Below are 26,766 nucleotides of genomic sequence, written 5' to 3'. Positions count from 1 at the left end.
GGACAATGTCTACTTGGTTCCCTGCTGTATCCCCAGCATAACTAGCCAAAAGAATAAAGTATGCAAAGGATAGGTTAAGACAAGACTAAAAAACAAGCTGTTTAGAGACTTGGGATTTCTCATAGACTGCAAGCTCAGTATCAGTCAACCATACTGGGACTATCAAAGGTACTCTAGATGCCTAGAACATGGGATGGGACCATCTTGCCTGGTTTTATCCATGGAATTACCCTCCCATGTCTGTGGGTTCTAACAGACAAGGGATATGTGTTAGGGGCTAACTTGTGCCCCCCAAATCCATATGTTGAAGTCCCAACCCTCAGTACTCAGAATGTGACTGTATTTAGAGACAGGGCTTTTAAAGTAACAACTAAGATAAAACAAGGTTATTAGGGTGGACCCAATCCAATATGACTCGTGTCCTTTTAAGATTAGTGGCTGGGGATGGTGGCTCACTCCTGTAAATCCCAGCACTTTGGGAGGCTAAGGCAGGATGATCAACTGAGGTCAGGAGTTTGAGACCAACCTGGCCAACATGGTGAAATCCACAGGCACCTGTAATCCCGGCTAGTTGGGAGGCTGAGGCAGGAGAATGGCTTGAACCGGGGAGGAGGAGGAGGTTGTAGTGAGCCAAGATTGTACCACTGCACTCCAGCCTGGGTGACAGAATGAGACTCAGTCTCAAAACAACAACAGCAACAACAAAGAAAAGAAGATTATCACACAGACAAATACAAACAGCATGGGAGGACACAGGGAGAAGACTGTGATCTATAAGGCCAGGAGAGAGGCCTCATAAAGAACCAACCTTGCCAGCACCTTGACCTGGGACTTCCAGCTCTCAGAAATGTGAGAAAACAAATGTGTGGTGTTTCAGCCAAACAGCCTGTGGTACCTTGTTATGGTGGCCCTTGCAAACTAATACATATGAACAACTGTTTCACCAACCAGGAGCGTACAGTTTGAAAATGAGGTCAACTTGAGAGGGCAACAAATACTTTCTTCAAACACCTAAACAATCATTATGTGGAAGGAAATATAAGACAAAGCTTTCTGACTAAATGACACATCTGATAATGGAATGAACTTGAGATATAATTTACTTATTAATTGAATCTATTGTTCATTGTCTGACTCTTCTGGCTACGTGTAAGCTCTACTGGATCAGACAGTAAACAGGTGCTCAGTAAATATGTTGAGTGGATCAATTTCCTCTGGAAATAATGAGTTTCCTGTCATGGGAGGTATTTAAGCAGAAGCTGAACACATCTGCCATGAGGATGTTATTGAGAAGCCTCACGCACAGGGCACATGGCTAGGCTATTCCAAGGTCCTTTTTCAATGTTGAAATTTTATTAAACTGATTTTACATCTATTAATGAATCAAATATAGGTATTCCTCATAGAAAAAGTCTGTATGTTCACAGAACATGTTCAAAGACCTCATAGAAAAGGTCTACATTTGTTCTCAAATAAAGATTCTATTAAAGTATCAGGGCCATACATACCCTTATATTTTGCATTTTTTCAACCTTAATGTGTTATCCATCCATTGTACCTTCTAACACTTGAGAACAAGTAAATTTTAAGTAAAATTTATTCTATATTGTTTTTTAAAGCGAGCTCTTTACAGCATGAGCTCCAAGAGCCAAAGACTGTGGAGTCTTAATAAATGTCTAAGATGAATAATTAATAATATTAACATTATCATCATCTTCCTATACTCCCAAGAGTAGTGGCAGATGGTGAATTCTGGCTGTGCCTAATTCTAGCTGTGCCTGTGGCTGCCCATATATCTTTCAATAAGCCAGCATTCAAAGAACAGAATGAAACTCACAGGAATTTCATGAATTCTGCTGTTGTTATTCCAAAGGTTCTTTTGGCACAGATCCTGAGCCAGCAGATGAGCTGTATACTTTCTCACAGCAATTCGGTTTAAAAAAAAAAAATCACCAGATGACCTTACAGCAACTCAAAAAAAAATCAGCCTGTCCTTGAATGCAAAAGAGTAAGACAGACAGGACACCTTCTAACTTCCACTCCAATGAAGAATGTGAGTTTCAATGTTAATGTTAACATTTTAGGTTTTTCACATAACCCTGAAATACTGAGCATTATAATGTTCAGGTAATTGAAAAGCACAGACATTTTTAGTAAATACAATTTCTCCTTCATAATTCACTTTGGCAGATGTTTAACATTTCCCTGCTCCTGCAAACTTTGTTTTCAACTTGCTAAAATTCTATGTGCCAAGAATGATACTACATGTGGGTCTATGATGGCAACTTCTGCAACCCAACATATGTCTAGGTTTGCAGTACCTTTGTTCTGCAAACATGTTTACAATTCTGGAAAGCAGTGATCAATAGTAAAAGGCAAACTGTGTTGAACAAATCCTAGTAGTCAAATTTCTCACCCAACTTCCACAGCCTGCACTGTGAGCATGAAGGCACTGGGATGCACTGCAAACAAAGTGGAGTTGCTAGGAACAGGGTTATCTGTTTCATCTATACCTTCATCGTTGGACAGGCAGCTCTAGGCAGGGCTGGTACTATACACAATGTTACTTGAGGCTCTGGGTCTCAAGCAAGGTCCAGTATTTTTTCCAGTGATTTCCAAACCATTATATATATCATTTTTATTTATTTAGAGACAAGGTCTCACTCCATCACCCAGTGTGGAGTGCAGGGGCATGATCATAGCTCAAGGCAGTCTCGATCTCCTGGGGTCAAGCAATCCTTCATCTCAGTCTCTCAAGTAGCTGGGACTATCGGCATGTGTCACCATGCCTCGGTTTTTTTTTTTTTTTTTTGAGAAGTAGTCTCGCTCTGTCACCCAGGCTGGAGTGCAGTGGTGCGATTTCAGCTCACTGCAACCTCTACCTCTGGGATTCAAGCAGTCTCCTGCCTCAGCCTCCTGAGCAGCTGGGATTACAGGCACGTACCACCAGGCCTGGCTAATTTTTGTATTTTTAGTAGAGATCGGGTTTCACCATGTTGGTCACTCTGGTCTCGAACTCCTGACCTCATGATCCACCCTCCTCAGCCTCCCAACGTACTGGGATTACAGGGGCAAGCCACCGCGCCCACTGGCTAATTTTTTTTCAAAATTTTTTTTTGTAGCAACTGGGTCTCACTGTGTTGAGCAAGCTGGTCTCAAACTTCTGGCCTTGAGTGATCCTCCTGCCTCAGCCTCCTGAAATGCTGGAATTACAGGCATGAGTCACTGCATCCAGTCATAAATCATTTTTAAAAGGGGATTTGAAGGAAAGGGTTATCCTACACATTGCAAAGGCTTGAAGCAGCACTGGCATAGTGAAACCACACCTGATTTGGGTTCAGAAGATCTGTGGTCAAGTCCAACCTTACTAATGAACCAGTTGGAAACTGAGCAAGTCACTTAAGTTCCCTGTATTTGGTTCCTGCTCATATAAACATAGGAACATTAATAACACATGCCACTGAGGACTGCAGTGAATACAGAGACCATATAAATGTGTAGCATGCAGCAGGCATCATAATTAGAACATCATTATACTAATGATAGTGCTTACTGTATGATTGCTAGGTAACAGCAGTCACTGTGCTGACTATCTCACTTAATCCTCATAACTCTACGAGTATTTTTATCCCTATTTTATAGATTAAGAAACTGCAGTTTAGAGAATCCAGGATCACCCATAATAAATACTTGTCTGATATGATGAAATTTTTATAAGCTTTAATGGTACTGACTCAACACAAATTGTACCTAATCTTAAAGGAGTTAATATCTCATTTTAATCCAATAAGGGAACTAACATCCGTTAAGTGCCTTCTTAGTGCCACAATAGGCTGTTATGACACTGAATCCACGGACCTGTAGTGTGTTTATGGATAAGGTGTTACCACCATTTTAAAGACGGGAACACGGAAGTTCATTATAGTAAAGTTATTGCCCACGCTGGCACAGTAGTCAGTGACTCCTGATTCCAATTCAAGTTTAGTTCTCCACTCGGCCTTCCTTTAACTTTGTATTCTCATTTATTCTAACTTGAGTTAACTGAATGAAGGCAATAAAATATAATGGAATATAAAATGATACAGTAAATAAAAACAAAAGATACCATTTTCTCTTACCTAAATCTTGCTTTATGATACTTGTATGACTACTAAGCACTCAATCTAAAATCTGACCATCAACATTTTATTTTTACTGACACAAATAAGTAAAATAAAAACAAACCTCTGAAAAGAATACTTTTTAAAAAGGTATAACATTTAAGATTAACATCTGGTCTTTTAAAGTTAATTTTGGCCAAAACAAAATAATCTGAGTTTGGCCCTCACTCTGCCAACCAACTTTCTTTACATTTTTCCCCAAGAGTCATGCTCTTTCTCCAACCCACCATCATCCCTGGCCACTGCCCTGCTGGCTGCCTTCCACACCTATCATGTTAACTGCCACCTCTAAACCTTTGTTACATTTTTATCCCTTTGCTGAAGATGTGGACCTCTTCACCAGTTCAAATTCCACCCATCACTTAGATGAGCTCAAAGTCCTATCATTCCATGAGCCTTCTGACTATCTTGATTACTCATCATAATCCCTTCCTGGGACTCTTACTGTATCTGTCAACATCACTATTCCACGGGGCACTTAGTTATTAGCTTTAATGGTTCTAGATGTGTAGTCCATCACTCCAAATGGATCACAACACCCCAGGGGATGGAGACTTCTTTATTGTTTTTCTCTGCCCTATTGTACCAAGAAGCTCTCTATAGTTTTGTAACAATGAGAGAGAATTTTCCTTAAAGGAGAAAATAACACACAGTCTGTAAATGTTGCTAGCATCTTTTTTCTTACATGTTACTTTTAAATGATATTAATAAAAAAATTCAACATAAAAAGAAAGATAACCTGCTCCAACTAGGCATGGATCATTGGCTATTTTCTAGGTTTTACAATCTAGCAATTAATAGCTTAACAGTAATATTTTAACAATGAAGCTTGATAACAGTGGTATGTATTACTAATTACAGTGATATCAGTTCCTTTGAAAATAGAGGAGATGGTTTATGAGTTTTTATTTATTCAACAGACCAATCACCAATATATTGCCTGATACTGTGTAGGATCCCCTAGACACAGTAAGATACATGTTGGCCCTTGATAGGCTTATGATGTAGTAGCAAGACAAATGATGATCATTCAGTATGGAGGTGACTAAACCATAGGTTCCTACAATAATTATACTTTTTTTTTTTTTTTTACATTTCAATTTTTTTCTTTAAAAGGAGTGAGTTGTGTACAGGGGGGTTAAATGCTTTATAGACAAGAAAACAAAACTGCGCTAGAACCAACTTATTCATCATCATCATCTTCTTCTTCATCTTCTTCATCTTCCTCTTCCTCCTCCTCTTCATCTTCCTCATCTTCCTCCTCTTCCTTCTTTTTCTTGCTTTTTTCAGCCTTGACAACTCGCTTTTTGGCTGCATCAGGCTTTCCTTTAGCTCAATATGCAGCAATATCCTTTTCATATTTTTCCTTCAGCTTCGCGGCCTTCTTTTCATAAGGCTGCTTGTCATCTGCAGCAGTGTTATTCCACATCTCTCCCAGTTTCTTCGCAACATCACCAACGGACAGGCCAGGATGTTTTCCTTTAATTTTTGGGTGATACTCAGAGCAGAACAGGAAAAAGGCCGAAGGAGGCCTCTTGGGTGCATTGGGATCCTTGAACTTCTTTTTTGTCTCCCCTTTAGGAGGAATATAGGTTTTCATTTCCCTCTCATAACGGGCCTTATCCGCCTTTGCCGTATCTTCAAATTTTTTTTTCTCTTTAGCAGACATGGTCTTCCACCTCTCTGAGCACTTCTTAGAAAACTCTGAGAAGTTGACTGAAGCATCTGGGTGCTTCTTCTTATGCTCCTCCCGACAAGTTTGCACAAAAAATGCATATGATGACATTTTGCCTCTCGGCTTCTTAGGATCTCCCTTGCCCATGTTTAGTTATTTTTCCTCAGCGAGGCACAGAGTCGCCCAGTGCCCGTCCGGCTCTCACTTGCCCCGGCACTGTCTCTATGGAGCTCAATGTACTGCATTGGCTGTCAATAATTATACTCTTTAATAAAACAAAATCACATTCATTACAAAGCATCCTCAATGTTCTATAATAGTGTTTCTCACTGTGTAGGCTTTTTCAAAATTTGTGGGGTGCGTTTCATCATCCTAGTGATGGGGGAGGATGCTACTGACATTCCATGAGCAGGAGGCAGAACCTGCTTGATGCCCTGCAAAGTGTGGGGCTCCCCTGCACCATGAAAAACTGTCCCATGTCTCACCTGACTTTCAAATGCTCCCCCTTGTCATCCTTGGAGATAAAAAACTTACAATGCTCTAAGTCTGGAATCTATCTGTTTACTATATAAAGAAAATATTTCTACTCAAGTTTAGTAGCTAACATTTTCAAGGCATGTATTAGCATGTAAGCTGAGGAAAGACTGTACTTCGCTGTGTTCAGAGCTTTAACAGCAATTGACCATCAGTTTGGAAAATTATAACACTGGGAAATTATACAGGAGAAATTATACTTTGGGAAATTAAATAGGGCCTTGCTTGGCTCAAATCTGGCCCACACCTGTGACAGTCCACCTGGGGCTGAGGGGCGGTGTACCCATGGTGGCTGTGCGAGAGGTACACACATCCTACTATTTCGGCATGCCTCCCATATAGTGGTGCCAGAGTACCGATGGTTGAAATTCAGAGTAGTTTACCATGGATTACTGTCCGCACCTTTCTCTTTTATCCTAAAGATAGGAATTTAAATATAAACTTTTTTTACAAGTTATGTGTATAGGTGAGTTGTATTATCTTTGACTTTCACTTCAAGATAGTAAATGAGGAATGACTAAATGTTACAAAAAAATGAGCTAGGTCTAATAGGCTAAAAATATTTAGTTCTAGGCTCTTCAAAGAAATTTAAAGACAAAGTTCCTAAAGAAGCTGTTTTAGTCAGCTTAAGAGGGATGAAAAAATTCAATCAAGAGAGGAGTCAGGGAATAAGAAGACATGGTAATTTATACTATTAATGCATATTTATTAAACAGTGGGAACCCAAACAGGCTTAAAATACATCTTTGCCTTCAAGAGTGTGCAACACAACTCTTGAAGGCAAATATATAACTGAATATGCAAATACTGTATGTAGTTTCTTGTAAACTAAAAGTAATCTGACACTAAAAACCTGAATTTAATAGAGAAGGTATTCCCATTTCATTTAAATCCCAGGGCACAACTCTGATGGGCCACCGTGCAGATTGCAAGAACAAGGCAGTAACATTTAAGAAACAGATTAACTGAAGCAGAAGGGGGCTGAGGGGATAACTGAATTGATTTATTATATTGATATCAAAACTAAAATCATATTAATACATACTCAGTAAATAACTATAATGTAGATTCATTTTGGGTGCTTCCACAATTCTATTTTTAAACAATTTCATAATAAGTACAAATAAAATCCCAAGCATTTGAAAGGGAAACTGTTTGTTTTAAATAAAGCCTCTGTACATTTGTTATTTTGAGGTCCATCATCTTGGACTTCAGGATCCATATATAATGTCAGCATAGGGAAGTTCAGGCAAGAATTGAGTCACACTGAAACTCATGGCACTTTAATAAGGCTAAATAAAAACACATTGGCTAGGCTATAAAATCTGAACAAAACCTACAGCTCAAACAATTATTTTATTGGGGTGGAAAGGAAAAGACTAACCCACAAAAATGATTCTTTGATGTATCACCAGCAAAAAGAGACTTTTGTTCACAAATAAAATTTTGTACACAGTATTAACCCTTTTGTGGAATATAAGATATCTCTTTTTTTGAGAGACTAATACATTTTGATTTCTTCCTTGGGAAAAAATAGATTTGAGTGAGTTAGAGACGTCATCCATCCTAACTGGTTATCATTTTTTATGTCTTTACTGCATAGGTTTGGGCACATCCTGGCCTAAAGTGACACTGGATGCTTCTTGTTTCTGCTGAGTGAAGCCACTTAGCAACCTCAATCTATGCAACTAGGCCACTCTGTCCTGGATCTGCCGTGACACTGAAAGACTTTTAGGCAATGTAATTTGATTTACTGTATTCTTAAAGTGTTCTTTTAACAACCATGTAACCCACATTCTGGAACATTCTGGAAGAAAAAGTGGCATACAAGGGAGAGCTTATTATTATGCACAGATAAGGTAATCATTGAAGCCAGAAAGTATGTTTCCTCCTGACTTCTGCTCTTAAAAGAATCTCTTCTACATGATCAAGAATTTATCTCAAAATGCTCCCATATACTAATAAATAAGGATGTCAGCACAGCCCTAGGAGTAGAGATTCCCAACTAAATTCTTAGAGCCCATCAAGAAAGCTCTCTAGGATTGTTTTTGATGGTGTACTTCCCCCCTCTTCCACAGGAAACACAAAACTGGGAAAATATCTGTCAGGAAGCAAAAAAGGATCTACATATTTTAAAAAGAATCTAAAAGTAAATCTTTTTTTGAAAGCCCCAACCATGGCAAGGACATAAAAGTAATTTTTTATCAGAACAGGACAATGTAATTTCAAGGAAAAATATAATTTAGGCCTCATTTTTTATTAAAGAAGAATAATAAGCTATAATTACACTAACAATAACATCTGGTATGAGGTAATGCATTATAGTTTAACAAGCACATGACTATATATTATCTTATTTAAGATTCATAATATCCCATAGGAATTTTAAGCAGGGAAAAAATTAGACCCATTCTACCAATTAAGAAACTGAGGCTTTGGAAAACCAGTTCTGCCACTGAAATGGCCAGGAGAAGGAAGACATCAAGGCGAAAGTCCATCTCATACAAGTGAAGGGCCAATGACTACCCCTTTCAGAGTACTAGCCTGTGACATGCTGCCATCATACTGTCAAAGGCACACAGGGGCTCCAAGCACAGACTCAGGTGAGCACACACTTCCTGAGAGGTACAGTGGTGAAAGGCACCAGAGTACAGGGCCTGGAGCCTGGGTCCCAGCTGGGAATCCTGGTAGGCTACAGCTTCACCATATGACTGGGAAGACTACTGCACTCCCTGGGCCTCACCTTTCTTTCTTTCTTTTTTTTTTTAACTTTTAAGTTCAGGGGTACACATGAAGGTTTGTTATATAAGTAAACTCATGTCATGAGGTTTTGTTGTACAGATTATTTCATTCCCCAGGAATTAAGCCCAATACCCAATAGTAATATTTTCTGCTCCTCTCCCTCCTCCCACCCTCCACCGTCAAGTAGACCCCAGCCCAGTGCCTGTTGTTTCCTTCTTTGTGTAAGTTCTCATTAGCTCCTGCTTATAAGTATGAAAATGAAGTATTTCGTTTTCTGTTCCTGCATTAGTTTACTGAGGATCAGAGCCTCCAGCTCTATCCATGTTCCCATGAAAGACACGATCTTGGTTTTTGTATGGCTGCGCAGTATTCCATGGTGTATATGGAATACTATGTATTTTCTTTTATCTTCATTATTTTCTTTTCTTTCATTTCTTGTCTTTTTATCTTTATCATTCTCTTTATCCAATCTTTCATGGATGGGCATTTAGGTTGATTCCATGTCTTTGTTACTACGAATAGTGCTGCAATGAACATTCACATGTATCTTTACGGCAGAATGATTTATATTCCTCTGGGTATATACACCCAGTATAATGGGATTGCTGGGTTGAATGGTAGTTCTGCTTTTAGCTCTTTCAGGATTGCCATATTGCTTTCCAGGGGCTCACCTTTCTATAAACTGGGGTATAGCAATAATATCTACGTCAAAGGGTCAATGTCAGGATTATAAAGCACACAGTAAAAACTCAAAAATGCCGTAGCTTATTGTTATACCTTTGCAAGTACTAGAAAGCTATTCATTACCAAATTTATTTCTAATATTAAAAAAAACCCGAATCAGGCCTGTCATGGCTGAGCAGAAACAAGGATTTCTGGGGAAATGGACTGATTATAAATTAGATTAAGAAGGGACAGGTGCACGTGCAGATGATGGGGTTTTACACTACTTTACGCATTTATGTTCTGGACACAGGCCAAGACTCACTGGCAAAGGGAAATCAGTGTTCACTCAAGGAACAGGTCTCTACCATAGAGCAAGCCAGCAGAGGGAAAGGCCTGGGGTCTGAGGGGTGGTAATGGATCCTGGTTTCCCTTGCATCACTGAGGCATGCCTGCGACTGACTTTACATCTTTTTCAGCCCTTGACTAACTGATTTAGTGAAGCATTAGATACTTGGGAAGATTTAAACAAAAAATTTTTCCACTATGTCTTCATATTCTAATACCCTTTTTGAGAAGGTCATAAAAGGTTGCAGACTACAGCTTCTGAGAATAATTCTCAAGACCAACTTTCTCATAAATCATGGTAAGAAAAAAATCATTTCATTTATAATTTACATTTTGCAATTTTTTGTGTGTTTTCTTAAAAAACCTGAAACATCCCATCTAACATTAAGTTTTGAAACTTTGGTGATTTCTGTATAGAGATTATATGAGTTAAAAAATAAACTTTTAAAGAAAACTTTTAAAAAGTTTAAATAAAAATAAACTTTTAAACTTGTGCAGTCCATATTTTCTTCACTGGCATTGGTTAGGAACAGGTGCATGCACAGATGATGGGGCTTTACACAGATGATGAGGTTTTACCTAAATAACTCATGTCATGCTTCACTGACTATTGCTATAGGCAGTTACTTCCAGGGAATTTTGGTAATTAGAGTCTAGTGCTAAAAAAAAGTACACATGTGGCTGGGCGCAATGGCTCACACCTATAATCCCAGAACTGTTGGAGGTCCAGGCAGGCAGATCACTTGAGATCAGGAGTTCAAGACCAGCCTGACCAACGTAGTGAAACTCCGTCTCTACTAAAAATACAAAAATTAGCTGGGTGTGGTAGTGACCTCCTGTAATCCCAGCTACCTGGGAGGCTGGGGCATGATAATCACTTGAACCCGGGAGGCAAAGGTTGCAGTGAGCCGGGATTGCGCCATTGTACTCCAGCCTGGGTGACAGAGTGAGACTCTGTCACAAAAAAAGAAAAAAAGGCCCACATGAACATACATTCTCTCACATCAAAGCTCACTTCCTTCCCCACCACAGATAATAAGTGTAAATTTAGAGTTGTCTCTTTTAAGTCTGTGTCCCACATCGTGCAGGAGAGCTCTTCATGGCAAGGGTTGCCTTTTGCAAGTCATTTATATTCTATTAGCACCAGCAGTAGTTCTGGACTCAAACCTCCTCCAGTGGCTGTGCCCCTCATGCCAAGTTCCTGACTGTATCTAAAGTTCATGTATTTGCCCCAGTGAGGAACAACACTAACTATGGTCCAGGTGCTGAGATCCAAGCCTCACAGAAGCCTTGGCAACAAAGAATTCCACCACTATCCCCTGGACTCTAAAAGTGGCTGATGCCAGTGTCAGCATTTTGGCTTTCACTTTGGCTCATGCCATCCATCTCAGTTCTTGAGGGCACCAAAACACATTGCTGAGGCTGGCAGGACAAGTGAGCACTTCACTTCCTGGCCAGAACAACTGCTCCATGAAAGGTGACAAAAGCATCACAGGCCCCTGTCAGTACCACCTGGCTGCACTGATGATAAGCCCCTTCCAAAGCAAATCAGTTGCTCACTCTTTTGGAAGGTTGAATTTCTCTAGACTGCTCCAGGCTTCCAAATCTCCCAGGGGTTGCACAATGCACAGGTCTTAGTCCCAAGCACCCACCAGCCTCAGTGAGCTTTATCTTCCTTCCAGCTGGGTAGGTGACACCTAGTGGTAGCAATTAATAAAACTCCCCAAAGGAGAGGATTGAGGTCACTTACCTGGTGAATTTCAAACTCCAATTCTATGAATCTGTGCTCATTCCAACCCTTCACTTTGTCTATAAGAGATATAATCCTGGCCAGGTGTGGTGGCTCACACCTGTAATCCCAGCACTTTGGGAGGCCGAGTCGGGTGGATCACAAGTTCAGGAGTTGAAAACCAGCCTGGCCAAGATGGTGAAACCCTGCCTCTACTAAAAACACAAAAATTAACCAGGTGATGTGGCTTACACTTGTAATCCCAGATACTTGGGAGGCTGAGGCAGGAGAATCGCCTGAAACCAGGGGACAGAGGTTGCAGTGAGCTGAAGTCACACCACCGCACTTCAGGCTTGGCGACAGAGTGAGACTCCATCTCAAAAAATAAAAAAATAAAAGAGAGAGATCATGCCTAAAGGGCTTTATATTTGCGATTTGTTTTCTTATACATGATATTCTAGGCATCTAACAATAATCCTATGAGGTGACACAATAAAATTATATTATGAAAAAAATCTCCTTGATTCTTTCACTTTCTCTTTATAAGAAATGATACAGTAGGCAGAAATTGCTCCCTGAACATGTCCTACCCAATCCCTGGAATATGATGAAATACCATCCAGGGTCATTTTAGACAGCAGAAATGATCTTAAAATAAAGAGAGTATCCAGGTTGGTGTGAGCTAATCACACAAGCCCTTAAAGGCAGAGAGCTTTCTTTGGTTGGTGGCAGAAGAGGGAAACAGAGATACCTGAAGCATTAGGGTCACCGCTGCCTTAAAGGTGGAGGGGCCACATGGAAGAAAGGCAGGCAGCCCCAGGAGCTGTCCTATGGCTGTTTGTGTCCCTCCTCTCCAAATTTATATGTTGAAACCCTAACCTCCAGCATGATGACATTTTCAGATGGAGCCTTTGGGCAGCAATTAGGGTAAGATGAGGTCATGAGGTTGGGATCCTGGTTTGATGGGATTAGTTCCCTTAGAAAAGATACCAGGCAGCTCTGTCACTCTCCCAATCCCTCCAATGTGAGGACACAGAAGGCATCTCAAGCCAGGAAGAGCATCCTCACCATAATGTGACCATGCAGGCCCCTTGATCATAGACTTCCAGTCTCCAGAACTGTGAAAAAATAAATGCCTGTGGTTTAAACCACCTAGCCTGTGGTATTTTGTTGCAGCACTTGAGCACACTAAGACAAGCTGACAGCCAACAAGGAAACAGGGACCTCAGTCCCACAACTGTAAGGACCCGAATTCCTCCAACACCCTGAAGGAGTATGGAAATGGATTCTTCCCTGCAGCCTCCAAGTAAGAGCCCAGCTGGACCAAAACCTTGACTTTGGCCTTGGCGGGACCTTGAACATAGGATCAAGTTTTAACTCATGTCTGGGTTCCTGACCAAAGAAAACTGAGATAACAAGTGGATGTTGTTTTAAGTGGCTAAATTAGTGGTGATTTGTCACCAATAATAGAAAACAAAAGCCCTAGAATTGGGACTCCATCCTTACACACACACACACACACCCATCTTTTATTCTGGTGCTAAAGGGCTACTCTGAGATAGTTATCACATTTCACTCCTTTCTGTTATTCCAGTGGCCACTCACCTACTTCCTGCTCTCTCATTATTTTTATCTGCATTCTTATCTGGCTTCCCTCCTCCTGTCTCCCCACCCTTTTCTCTAATCCTAGGCAATACTGCCAGATTCAGTTTCTTAACATAGTTCCAAACACCGTTCTGTGGAATAATGCTGCCAAGAATAAAGTTTGCACCAGTCCAGGGTATTAAGAAAAATAAAATAAAATAAGGACAATGCAGTGAGTTTATATATATATGTGTGTGTGTGTGTGTGTGTGTGTGTGTGTGTGTAAAGCTAAATATTTTACATTTGAAGAACTTTTTTTCTAACTTTCTATGGTAAGAGGATCTTTTTCTATGAAATAATGATTATGGTTGTAGTAGACTGCAGCACAAGTGGTCACAAATTCATTCCTGTTTGTGTGTCCCTTTGCAGTGTGATGTAGTAGCTCCTTCTGCCAAGAGGATCTATTTGTCCACCCCTTGAATGTAGACTTGCCTGTGTTACTTGTTTTGACCAACGCAACATCAGAAAAGGCGAGGTAAGGGCTTGAAAAGGAGCTGTGCCCTGAAATTTTCTCTCTCGCCACTGGGAACCCTTGACCATCATGAGAACAAGCCCTGGCTGGCCTCTTGAGAGCAGAGACCATGTGGAGAGAGGCCCCGGCCATCCTGGCTGCCCAAACTGAGGGTCCAGATGTGTGAGAGCATCTAAACTGTCAGGCCCCAGGTGAGCAGGCCCAGACAAGAAGGACCCACAGGAGGTGGTGCTGCTTTAGGGATGGTCCCTTATGCAGCAAACCGATACAACAGTAGAAGTTGACATGCAGTAAGGTTTTTTCTTTTTATTCTTACTTAGAAAACAAAAAAAAGTGAATAAATTCTTTGTCAGTCCTTATACTTTTCTAAACATTTAACTGGTTCAGGATTTTTTTTTAATCCTGGAACTATTGCCTTAACTTTTGCCTCATGTCTGTCTCGCTCCAAAGGCTCTGAAAACTCTCCACAGAGGAAGATCTGCATGCCTGCTTAGAGACGGAGACTTTTCTGCTGGATAAACAATAGCTGACCAGGGAAGGAGAGCAGAGGAGGATCAGGGCGGATCAAGCTGAGTCTAGGTAGGGGGAAGTAATGGTTGAGGGCAGGAGTGTCCAGGTGAAAAGATCTGTCAAGAGCAGCTGGGAGCTGTCAGGAACATTAATTCAGCAAGATTTCATCTTTCATGCTGCTTTCTGGTGAGGACACCTGCTGGCCCTTTGCTTCTTAAACTTCTTTTCTGGGATAATGTTTCAGTTTGTCTCAAAGATTCTACTCAATGCCCCACAATCACCAGGTCTCCCGTCCCCTACCCACTTTCCATCTGCTATTCTAGTGTGAACATCCCTCAATCCAATACTTAGCCATTCTGGACACTAACAAGCCAGAGGCCCAGGGTCCTAAACACTTTATGGAGTGACAGGGGCTTGAACAGTGTGAGTATGTATGGAATCAGCCTGAAGCTACTCTCTGAGCAAGGGCAGTGTGGTCACCCTGTTACTGTATAGTGATTATAGAGCTAGCTCAGGTGCACAGGAATATATGTTTTAAAAGGAATAACTTAGTTGTTTGCTTAACCATATTTTCCTGATTTTTACTGGATCAAAATTTTTTCCCCTACCCATTGCCAATTGTACCAAACTTCATCAAATTGGAAACAAAAGATGGAATTGGTAAAAATATGGGGAGGGACTTTGCGTCTGGTAATATGGAGAATAGGTATGCAAACTGACCCTCCCACTGGAAACAACTTCACATTCTGGATAAAATACCGAAAGTTTCTTAAATGCACTGATAAAATGCACTGTAAAAGAGTAAATAGTTCTTAGGCCTACTACCTGAATGAAAGGACTCAGAGTTAAGGGGAGCACTGCAGCTGACTTTCTCTCTGGAGACATTTGCTCAACTGTAGGAACTTTAGCTTTGATTGTCATGACCACACAAGTGTGCAGGTAAAAAGCCTAGAGATTGCCCCCAGGTGGGGAGTCATCTCATTTCCTCTCTAGTATAAAGTTAAGACAGCAAAGGTCTACACCCTCAGTGTAAGTAAATAGAAAATGACACTGAACCCCGCCCTCACAGCAGACTGACTAAAAAAAAAGTAAGAGTTTCAAACCTAGTTAATAGAAAGAATCATTGCTGAGAACTTGGACTGATAAGCCAGTCCTCACGTTGGTTTGGAGCTCAAATTCATACTACTTAGTTAGTCCAAGGTATCTCAGGCCCCAGATTTGATTTTGAGTGATTCTTGACTGGTAGTGTCCTCTGGCAGTGCTCCTAGTAGAAACAAATGCAAAATGACTCTGGAGTAATACATCTTTGTCCTAGGCTTAAATAATTCACATGAATAAAGTCCCCCCACCAAAACAATATATATACATATACCTATGTGTGTGTGTATATATATATATACATATACATGTGTGTGTATATATACATATATATATATATTACACTAAAAAACTAGCTAACTAGTTAAAATACAGATGGAAACAAGGGACCATAAGGAGCAATTAGCAGAAACAATAGACAGCAGAAATAGAACCCTCAAGGTTCTGGTTAATGGAATTACTGCATACAGACTCTAAAATAACTATACTTACTACGTTTAAAGAAATTAAAAATGACCAGGTGTGGTGGCTCACACTTGTAATCCCAGAACTTTGGGGAGGGCTAGGCAGGCGGATCACCTGAGGTCAGGAGCTTGGGACCAGCCTGGCCAATATGGTGAAACCCTCTCTACTAAAAATATAAAAATTAGCTGGGCATGGTGGCGCATGCCTGTAATCTCAGCTACTCAGGAGGCTGAGGCAGAAGAATTGCTTGAACCAGGAAGGCAGAGGTTTCAGTGAGCCAAGATCGCAGCACTGCATTCCAGCCTGGGTGACAAAGACTCTGGCTCAAAAACAAACAAACAAACAAAAAAAACTAAACTAAAAACAAGTTTTGAAAATATGTGTAAGAAACCAGAAATGTTAAAAAATATCCAAATATGTTAGGAAAGAAACAAACTTATAGAAATAAACAAAATTTAACAGTCGAAAACAGAGGCTGGGCGTGGTGTCTCCTGCCTGTAATCCCAGAACTTTGGGAGGCTGAGGTGGGCAGATCACCTGAGGTCAGGAGTTTGAGACCAGCCTGAGCAACATGGAGAAAGCCCATCTTGAAAAAAAAAGAAAAGAAAATAGGACTGAGCGCGGTGGCTCACACCTATAATCCCAGCACTTTAGGAGGCGGAGGCAGGTGGATCACGAGGTCAAGAGATCGAGACCATCTTGGTCAACATGGTGAAACCCTGTCTCTACTAAAAATACAAAAATTAGCTGGGCATGGTGGCGCGCACCTGTAGTCCCAGCTACCCAGGAGGCTGAGGCAGGAGAATTGCTTGAACCCAGGAGGCAGAGGTTGCGGTGAGCCGAGATCGCACCATTGCACTCCAGCCTGGGTAACAAGAGCGAAACTCCGTCTCAAAAAAAAAGAAAAAGAAAAAAAAAATAGAAATAGTGGACAGATTTAACAACAAATGCAACACAGCTGAAAGAATGAATTGGAGAACTTAAAATGTATCCGAAGAAATTGTCCAAAACACATCACAGAGAGAAGAAAAATATTAATGAGATTAAGACAAGGAAGATAGAGTGAGAAGCTCTAACATATTTAATTATAGTTCTGGAAAAGTAAAATTGACGTTTCAATTATTACTTAAAAATTCCCCTAACTATGCCTGTCAATTAAATTGAATTATAAGCAGAAAATATTTATGCTGTGGAATAAATGGAAAAAGAGAAGGATTGACCCTCAGTGTGTAAATGGATACAAAATTTGCTGTCAGGTGTTCTGAGAAGAACCAAACAGAAATACCATGCCTCAAAGGTTCACCATGGTTAGAGGATATTTTTTGCCAAAGAGCTCTAGTGGTGGGAGTAACAAGAAAAGAGGCCGTGGGAAGTGGCTCACACTTGAAATCCCAGCACTTTGGAAGGCCGAGGTGAGTGGATCACCTGAGGGCAGTTGTTCGATACCAGCCTGGCCAACATGGTGAAACCCTGTCTCTATTAAAAATGCAAACATTAGCTGGACATAGTAGTGCACCCCTGTAATCCCAGCTACCTGGGACGCTGAGGTGGGAGAATTGCTTGAACTGAGGAGGTGGAAGCTGCAGTGAGCTGAGATCGTGCCACTGAACTCCACCCTGAGACCCCATCTCAAAAAAAAAAAAATCACAAGAAAAGAAGTTTAAGAGTTAGGCCAGACAGACCATCTTAGGCTTGAGGGTTAAAAGAGTGGAAATTACTTATGTCAATTCTTAAAGTATCTCCTTAATCACACCTGCTAAAATGGGTACATTAAACACATACACACACACACACACACACACACACACACACACGGAAAAAAATGTTGAAGAGGATGTAGAGAAATTTGGACTCTTAGGCATTATTGGTGGGAATGTAAAATGGTGCAGCCACTATGGAAAACATGGCAGTGTAAGGTCTGACCCCGCCGTGGATGGCATGGTAACCTCTGTGGCCCACACATACACCTCTGGAGGGCCTTCTGGAGATAGAAAACCTGAAGTAACTGGAAGACCATGAAAAGCGGAAAAATGATCAACCCCCGTGGCACCTAACTAACTTGAGACATTCTTCTATGGTTTCTTATTCCAGCCTCAACTGACAAGGCGTTGGTCAATCTCGCGACTCCACACCCTACGACCCCCTCCCAGTTTGCACAAACCACCCTAAACTGTAATTTCTGTAACTTTCCACTGCTTACCCCAAACCTATAAAACTGACTCTTACTCCTCTGCCCACTGCTGACTCTCTTTTCGGATGCAGCCTGCCTGCACCTGGGTGAATTAATAGCCATGTTGCTCGCACAAAGCCTATATGCGGGGGAGGGGGGGGTCTCTTCATTCAGAGTGTGTGTTTTAACAGGCAGTAAATATTGAAAATAGAATGACTTATATGATTTATTAATTCCACTTCTGGGTATGTACCTCAAAGAATTAAGTTGGGTCTTGGAGAGATATTTAGACACCCATGTTCATGGAAACATTATTCAAAATAGTCAATAGGTAGAAAATACCCAAATGTTCATGAATAAACAAGATACGGTATACATATACAATACAATATTATCCTTAAAAGGGGAGGAAATTCTGACACATGCTACAACATGAATACAGAATAAACGTTAAGGACATTATGCTAAGTAAATGGGCCAGTAACAAATAGACAAATCTTTTATGATTCCACTTATATGAGGCATCCAGAATAGGTAAATTTGTAGACACAGAAAGTAGTAAGGTGATTGCCGTGGACTAGGAGGTAGGAGGCAATGGGGGGTTTAAATGGATATAAAGTTTCAGTTTTGCAAGATAAAAAGCGTTGTGAAGATTCTTTGCATAACAATGTTAATATACTTAACACTACTGAATGGCACACTTAAAAATGGCTGGCCAAGCCTGTTGGCTCACACCTGTAATCCCAGCACTTTGGGAGGCTGAGGCAGGTGGATCACTAGAGCCCAGGAGTTCCAGACCAGCCTATGTAACGTTGTGAAACCCCATCTCTAAAAAAAAATGCAAAAAAATAGGCGTGGTGGCACATGTCTGTAGTCCCAGCTACTTGGGAAGCTAAGGAGAGAAGATGGATTAACCCCAGGAGGTCGAGGTTACCTGAGTCAAGATCATGCCATTGTACTCCAGCCGGGGTGAAAAATTATGTATATTTTACCACAATTAAAAGACATGTCTCCAGGCCGGGCGCGGTGGCTCAAGCCTGTAATCCCAGCACTTTGGGAGGCCGAAGCGGGTGGATCATGAGGTCAAGAGATCGAGACCATCCTGGTCAACATGGTGAAACCCTGTCTCTACTAAAAATACAAAAAATTAGCTGGGCACGGTGGCGCGTGCCTGTCATCCCAGCTACTCAGGAGGCTGAGGCAGGAGAATTGCCTGAACCCAAGAGGCGGAGGTTGCGGTGAGCCGAGACTGCGCCATTGCACTCCAGCCTGGGTAACAAGAGCGAAACTCCGTCTCAAAAAAAAAAAAAAAGTCTCCTTAAGAATCGTTCTGAGAATAATAAGAAAAATAACTAATATTTATTGAGTGGTAACTGCATGCTTGAATATAACCTGATTTGGACTTCACAGCATCCTAAAAGGTAAAGTTAAGTCCATCATCATGCAGACATCATGGCCTCAGGACAGGGGAGGCTTTGCGAGCTCAAACACCTTTTTTTTAAGCCTTGTGTTCAGTAGTTGGAAGAGCTAAGATTTAAATCCAGTTCTCTAGATTGCAACTCTAGACCTCCTCGGAGAAATACAAAAAGTAATAATTTTTAAGGAAAAAAATGTAATCAATGCTGAATTGGAAGTTAAAATCCAGCATTGATATGAACCCAACTCTGCCACTTCTAAACATGTTTCACAGTAAATTACATAACCTCTGAGAGTCTCAGCTGTTTTTATTTGCAAACTGGAAACAGTAGTACTATCTGACTCATATGCTTAGTCTGATAAATAAGACAACGCATATGAATGTGTAGTGTGCTATACAAATAGAGATGATATTCTTACTATTATCTTCTCTAATTCTTTTACGTTCCAGGATACTGGTAGGCCTATTTATCGTAACTAATGATATTCCAAATATTCTAAAAATAATGGAGGAACTATAAGTACATAAAACATAACCTAAATGCAGAAAACTCAAGGTAAAAAAAACCAAAGTAGGTGAAAAATTTTTTGTTGTTCAAGTTAAGTCTGAGATTACAACATTCTTCCCCACTAACTCTAGCATCTGGTAAAATCAGCATACTTAGGCAATAGTTAAGTTGAAAACAGAGTGCCATGGAGAAAGGGTAATTTACATTCCAGAATGTACTTCATTGTGTCAGGTAAGTTTCTGCATCCTCTAATTACCATTGTCCTAGTACTGAACCTAAAAGAAAGTATTACCCTCTGGTGAAAGGCATATTAAATATCACTATAGAAAAGAGCAAAACTGTGGGAAATGAACTGAAATCACATCACAGAAATCATAGAATTTAAATTAAGATACACTATTATGCTTCTGTTTTTCAAAATAAATTTTATCTACTAATCCACTCTGGTCAACAGAAGAATACCTGTATGCAACTGAAATTAATTTGAGTGGCATTCAGCATTTCCCCAGGTGATGTCTCAAACACAGTCACCTTTGTCCATCCAGGCTATATCTCTTCAAGAAATGAAAGTCTGGCCTTTGTTTTTCTCATATTGTTCTGAATCCAGTCCTGTGTATTTTCTTCCCTTCTTTGGTACCTATGTTGTAAGAGGAAAAAGTATGTTCACAGGCCTATATCTAGACTTTCTGAAGTTCTGACCCATATGCTGCTTGTTCTCCTGTTTTGGCTGAATCCTCATGGGAGAGAGAATTACATTTCAGAATGTACTGTACACTTCATAGTTAGAGATGCAATAGACTGGAAAAAATAATTTGAATGATTCCACTTTAGACTGTATAGTCTTTTAGTCACTCTGTCTATGAAAGAGGCATATTGGCACCATAATGGCAGATTAAGAATTACTTTGAATTATTTTGAATTAATCAATAGTTTAAGCAAACAATATTGTATTGATGAGTTTTGAATAGGTCATCAAAACATCCTGAAGTCACTTATATTTTTACTTTTTCTGTTTTAGTCCATTCAGGTTACTATAACAAAATACCACATTTCAGGTATCTTATAAGCAACAGAACTTTATTTCTCCATTTCCGGAGGCTAGGAAGTCCAACACCACAGCAGTGGCAGATGCAGTGTCTGGTGAGGGCTGCTGTCTGATTCTTGGACAGTATATTTTTGCTGTATCTTCAAATGGCAGGACAAGTAAGGGATCTCTCTGAAAGGGCACTAAACCCAATCATGAAGGCTCCACCCTCATGACCTAATCACTTCCCAAAGGCCCTACTTCCTAATACCTTCACATTGAAGATTGTTTCAACATATGAATTTTGGGGGGATACAAACATTCAGTCTATAGCACCTTCCAAACAGATGTAAGTAAGAAACCATAATGTCAGCTGGCTACAGTGGCTCACGCCTGTTATTCCAGCACTTTGGGAGGCCAAGGTGGGTGGATCACAAGGTCAGGAGTTTGAGACCAGCCTGGCCAACATAGTGAAACCCCATCTCTACCAAAAACACAAAAAAATTAGCTGGGCATGGTGGCAAGCACCTGTAATCCCAGCTCCTTAGAGGAGGCTGAGGCAGGAGAGTCGCTTGAACATGGGAGGTGAAGGTTGCAGTGAGCTGAGATCGTACCACTGTACTCTAGCCTAGGTGACAGTATAAGACTTCATTTCAAAAAAAAAGAAAAGAAAAAAAAAAACCCATAAAATCAAATATCTTTCACAACTGAAGATAAGCCTTCCTTCTTGAGAAACTGGTTCTCCAAGAAACTGATTTCTTTCAGAGCTGCAGAACTTTTTTGGGTCCACGACCTCATCTTTGTATTCCTAGAACTAAGCACAGTACCTGAGGTATTTGTTGAATATCTGTTGGGAAATGAATGAATTATCAGGCCAAGAAATGACAAAGTGATAACTATTTGATAACATGCAAAATAAGATTTTTGTCACTGAGATATAAAATATTTATATGGTGCAGAAAGACACAATATCCCCTGGGTAGGGAAGAAATAAGAGGTCGAGAAGGTAATACAATAGGTCTGTTGTTTGAAAGCTCTTCTTCTCCACACAGGGGACTCATTAAAAAATTGGAAAATAGTAGGGCAGTTCCTCAAAAAGCTAAAAAGCAGAACTGTCACATGATCAAGCAGTCCCACTGCTGGATATATAAAAAGGCAATCGGTATATTGAAATCTGCGTTCCCATATTTACTGTTTCACTATTCACAATAGCTAAGATATGGAATCAATCTAAGTGTCCATCAACAGATGAATGGATTAAAAAAAATGTAGTATAGATACACAATGGAATATTAATATTATTCAGCCATAAAAAGAATGAAATCCTGTCATTTGCAGCAACATGGATAAAACTGGAGGTCATTATGTTAAGTGAAATAAATCAAGCACAGAAAGACAAATATCTCATGTTTTACTCATATGAGGGAGCTAGAAAAGTGGATTTCATGGAGGTAGAGAGTAGAATGATGGTTACCAGAGACATGGGAATAGGGGAGAGAGAAATGGCAAGTTGGTCAAGGGGTATAAAAATACAGTTACACAGAAGGAATAACTTCTAGTATTTGATAGTATAGCAAGGAAATTATAGTTAACAATAACTTATATATTTTAAAATAGCTAGAAGAGAAGATTTATAATGTTCCCAACACAAAGAAAAATGTTTGCGGTGATGGGTAGCCCAAATACCCTAATTTGATCATTACACACTGTTTACATGTATCAAAATATCACATGTACACCTAGATATGCACAACTATTACATATCAATAAAACATTCTAGGCTGGGTGCAGTGGCTCACGTGTGTAATCCCAGCATTTTGGGAGGATGAGGCAGGCGGATCAGCCGAGGTCAGGAGTTCGAGACCAGCCTGGCTAACATGGTGAAACCCTGTCTTTACTAAAAATATAAAAACTACCTGGGCATGGTGGAGCGTGCCTGTAGTCTCAGTAACCCAGTACGCTGAGGAAGGAGAATCGCTTCAACCCAGGAGGCGGAGGTTGCAGTGAGCTGAGATTGCGCCACTGCACTCCAAGCTGGGCTACAAGAGCGAGACTTCATCTCAAAAAAAAAAAAAGTAAAATTCCAAACTAGCATCTTTCTGCTGTTTCTAGGGAGCAGGTAAGGAAACTGCAATAACACTGGTGGCTGGAAGATGGCAGGGAGCTTCAATAGACGGGGGTGGAATGCCACTGAAACTTTGTATTTCTGTAGACTTTGTATTTGTGGGAAGCGGAGGGCCATCTGTGTTGTTTACGGGATTATGAATATGCCTTGCAACAACACTTGAGGGTCAAGTAAATATCACACTTTATTTTTTCCAGTGAAACCTGAGTCAGAACTAGCTCTTGCTCCCACTGTTAGTCCTTGGTCTCTGGTGTTCCCTCCCCTTCCCTTGGGTCATCTGAGGACCCAGTGGCTTTCTTTGACAGTTCCAACCAGACGTTTGCCAGGCTTCTAGATCCTGAACAGGGTTGAGCCCTCACTGCTAAGTTTTTGGTTGTTTTTTGTTTTCCTCCAGTAAGATGAAATTCACATACATAAAATTAACCATTTTAAACTTAACACTTCCCAGTAAGTCCTCTGGCCTCACAGTTGCCCCACACTGCTGCTGTTAATCACTCTGCTGTCTGACATGGCTCCTCACTGTGAAAGTCAATCTTACCTGCTCCTCTTTCTGCCTAGAATGGTGGGATGTTCCTTATATTAACACCACCTCCTTTATCTGAAGCTGGCCTCAGATGTATTCCCTTTACTCAGCCTCCCAAGGTTGAAGCTGCAGTGCCTGCCCTTCAGGGAGTCCAAGCCGTGTTCTCCTTGAGGTCCTGCCTTGTGGCTGGATCCAAGCACACCTGGAATCCACACCTTCCAGAACCTGCATCTCTGTCCCCTAAGCCCATGGGGATCGACGGAGTAAGGTTCACTACTTTCCATTTCTTTTCACCCCACCCTCGACCCAAACCATAACTTTCACTCTATTCCTTTTTGACAGCTCATCAGGAAGAATGCCAAGCCTTTAGGACCCTCTTCCCCTCCAAAAAAACAAACCACTTTTTTTGAACAACAGCCCATTGTCCTCAATAAGTCAAGATCTTTCCTCCTGAGTTAATCCATCCTCCTCATCCCATGAAAAGGACAGACATCAATACTTTTTATCATGTTATAAACAAACGCATGAATACATCACAGAAGTCTCAATTGTTAATTCACTAGCCAAGCCTTCAATGAGATAATTTGCTTGACTAGATTCATGTAAAGGTTTCAGGTCCTTGAGAGCATTTTGACAGGGACAGTAAATTGAGGATACAGGTTTCAAAATGTAAGCTTCATAAGGGGAAAGGGTACACAGTAGGTGACTTCCGCTTGCCAAGTAGTAGGTACTGAGTGAGTGCAGGTCCATGCATATGGAAAGCTGGCATTCTGTTAAATGCCTGAGGCAAAAAATGCAGAATGCAGCACTTGGCATCTTATCTACATTCCATAAATTCAAAATAATAAGATCACATGGAAAGGCAAAAGGAGCCACAGTATTATTACAGAATGCTATGCCAAGCCTCTCTATTACATATCTGATTAGAAGGCTACAAGAAAACCAAGAATTTAAATAAGGTGTTCCATTTCTTATTTCACAGATGGCATCTCACATTACATCTTCTAATTCACCTTGAATTTGCATTCTCCCACAGGAATCATCAGCTTGAATCTAGAGACTGACACCAATTTCTTAGTTGTAGATAAACTGAAATGTCTGTGGTGTTTGCTTTACGTGGGACTATTTGGACCGTTTCAAGTAACCCTGGATTCATTCCACCATCAAAAATTACTTGTTTAATATAATTAGTGAAATTTAGTACTGTGCCAATTAATCATGTAGAAAAAAATCAGGTTTGGAGCTTTCAAGAGGCGCTTCATACAGGCATGCAGAAAATGTTCCCTTCAGAGAGGGATAGATTAGCAGGTACCTGGCAGGGCAGGTAACTTCTGAGTCTGTCTTGGGAACATAGCCCAGTACAGCCTCGTAGGCATTCTCTAAATTCAATACTTGTTTGTTCAGGTGCCCTCTTTTACTGTATGCATCCCACCTGGCCTTAATCTTTCCTAATAGGTAAAAGAGCAACAAACCAGCCCTTTGTCTTCTCTCAGGAACCTGTGAATCCTATTCTTCTTCCATAGCATTCTTGTATGTTTTTCCTCTGACAATAGTTTTTTCAGTGTTAGAACATTCTGAATGAGGTCGAAAATGGAGAAAGAATCCACATGTTAAAGAATCTCGTGTGCAATTGGGCAAAAACCTAGAAATATAATTAATGTACTCTAACACTTCTAAGTTTTTAAGGTTTTTGTTTTTCATAACACAAAATCTTTTATCTAAGCACTACATGATCAGGTGATAAGGTCTTAGTTTCATTTAAATCATTTGAGTACCCTGAATAGTAACAACTCTTTTGAACAGTTTCATTTATTATATGCTATATTATATATAACTGTATATATGGTTTTATATATATATATATAAAATATATGTATTAGTCTGTTTGCAAGCTGCTGATAAAGACATACCTGAGACTGAGAAGAAAAAGAGGTTTAATTGGACTTGGCTGGGGAGGCCTCAGAATCATGGCAGGAGGCAAAAGGCACTTCTTACATGGCGGCAGCAACAGAAAATGAAGTTGCAAAAGCGGAAACCCCTGATAAACCCATCAGATCTCATGAGAATTATTCACTATCATGAGAACAGTATGGGGGAAACTGCCCCCATGATTCAAATGATCTCCCACCAGGCCTTCCCACAATATGTGGGATTTATGAGAGTACAACTCAAGGTGAGATTTGGGTGGGGACACAGAGCCAAACCATATTTCACCCCTGGCCCCTCCAAATCTCATGTCCTCACATTTCAAAACCAATAATTCCTTCCCAACAGTCCCACAAAGTCTTAACTCATTTCAGCATTAACCCCAAAATTCCACAGTCCAAAGTCTCATCTGAGACAAGGCAAGTCCCTTCTACCTATGAGCTTGTAAAATCAAAAGCAAGCTAGTTACTTTCTAGATACAATGGGGGCATTGGGTAAATACAGCCATTCCAATGGGAGAAACTGGCCAAAACAAAGGGATTACAAGGCCCATGCAAGTCCAAAATCCAGCAGGGTCAAACTCTAAAGCTCCAAAATGATCTCCTTTGACTCCGTGTCTCAAATCCAGGTCATGCTGATGCAAGAGGTAGGTTCTCATAGTCTTGGGCAGCTCCGCCCCTGTGGCTTTGTGGGGTATAGGCCCCCTCCTGGCTGCTTTCACAGGTTGGCGTTGAGTGTCTGTGGCTTTTCCAGGTGCACGGGGCAAGCTGTCAGTAGATCTACCATTCTGGAGTCTGGCCCTTTTCTCATGGCTCCACCAAGCAGTGCCACAGTTGGGACTCTGTGTGGGGGCTCCAACCCCACATTTCCCTTCCACATCGCCCTAGTAGAAGTTCTCCATAACTTTACTGGTACTGATTTACTGTATTAGTTCATTTCTATGCTGCTGATAAAGACATACCCGAGACTGGGAAGAAAAAGAGGTTTAATTGGACTTATATATCTCCTATATAATATGTCTTATATAGTATAT

General features: G+C 40.6%; 1 protein-coding gene and 1 pseudogene across 5 annotated transcripts in view; both read right to left on the bottom strand.

Moving 5' to 3' along the window:
* FRY (FRY microtubule binding protein) overlaps positions 1-26,766 on the bottom strand; it is a 472,456-nt gene that overhangs the window by 300,624 nt on the left and 145,066 nt on the right. The window lies entirely within an intron of this gene.
* Positions 5,225-6,042, bottom strand: LOC144582775 (high mobility group protein B1 pseudogene; annotated as a pseudogene).

The sequence above is a fragment of the Callithrix jacchus genome, chromosome 5, assembly GCF_049354715.1.
Source record: "Callithrix jacchus isolate 240 chromosome 5, calJac240_pri, whole genome shotgun sequence".
In the NCBI taxonomy this organism is placed as follows: domain Eukaryota; kingdom Metazoa; phylum Chordata; class Mammalia; order Primates; family Cebidae; genus Callithrix; species Callithrix jacchus.
Note: the sequence above shows the minus strand (reverse complement) of the source record. Positions and strands in the feature narration are given on the sequence as shown.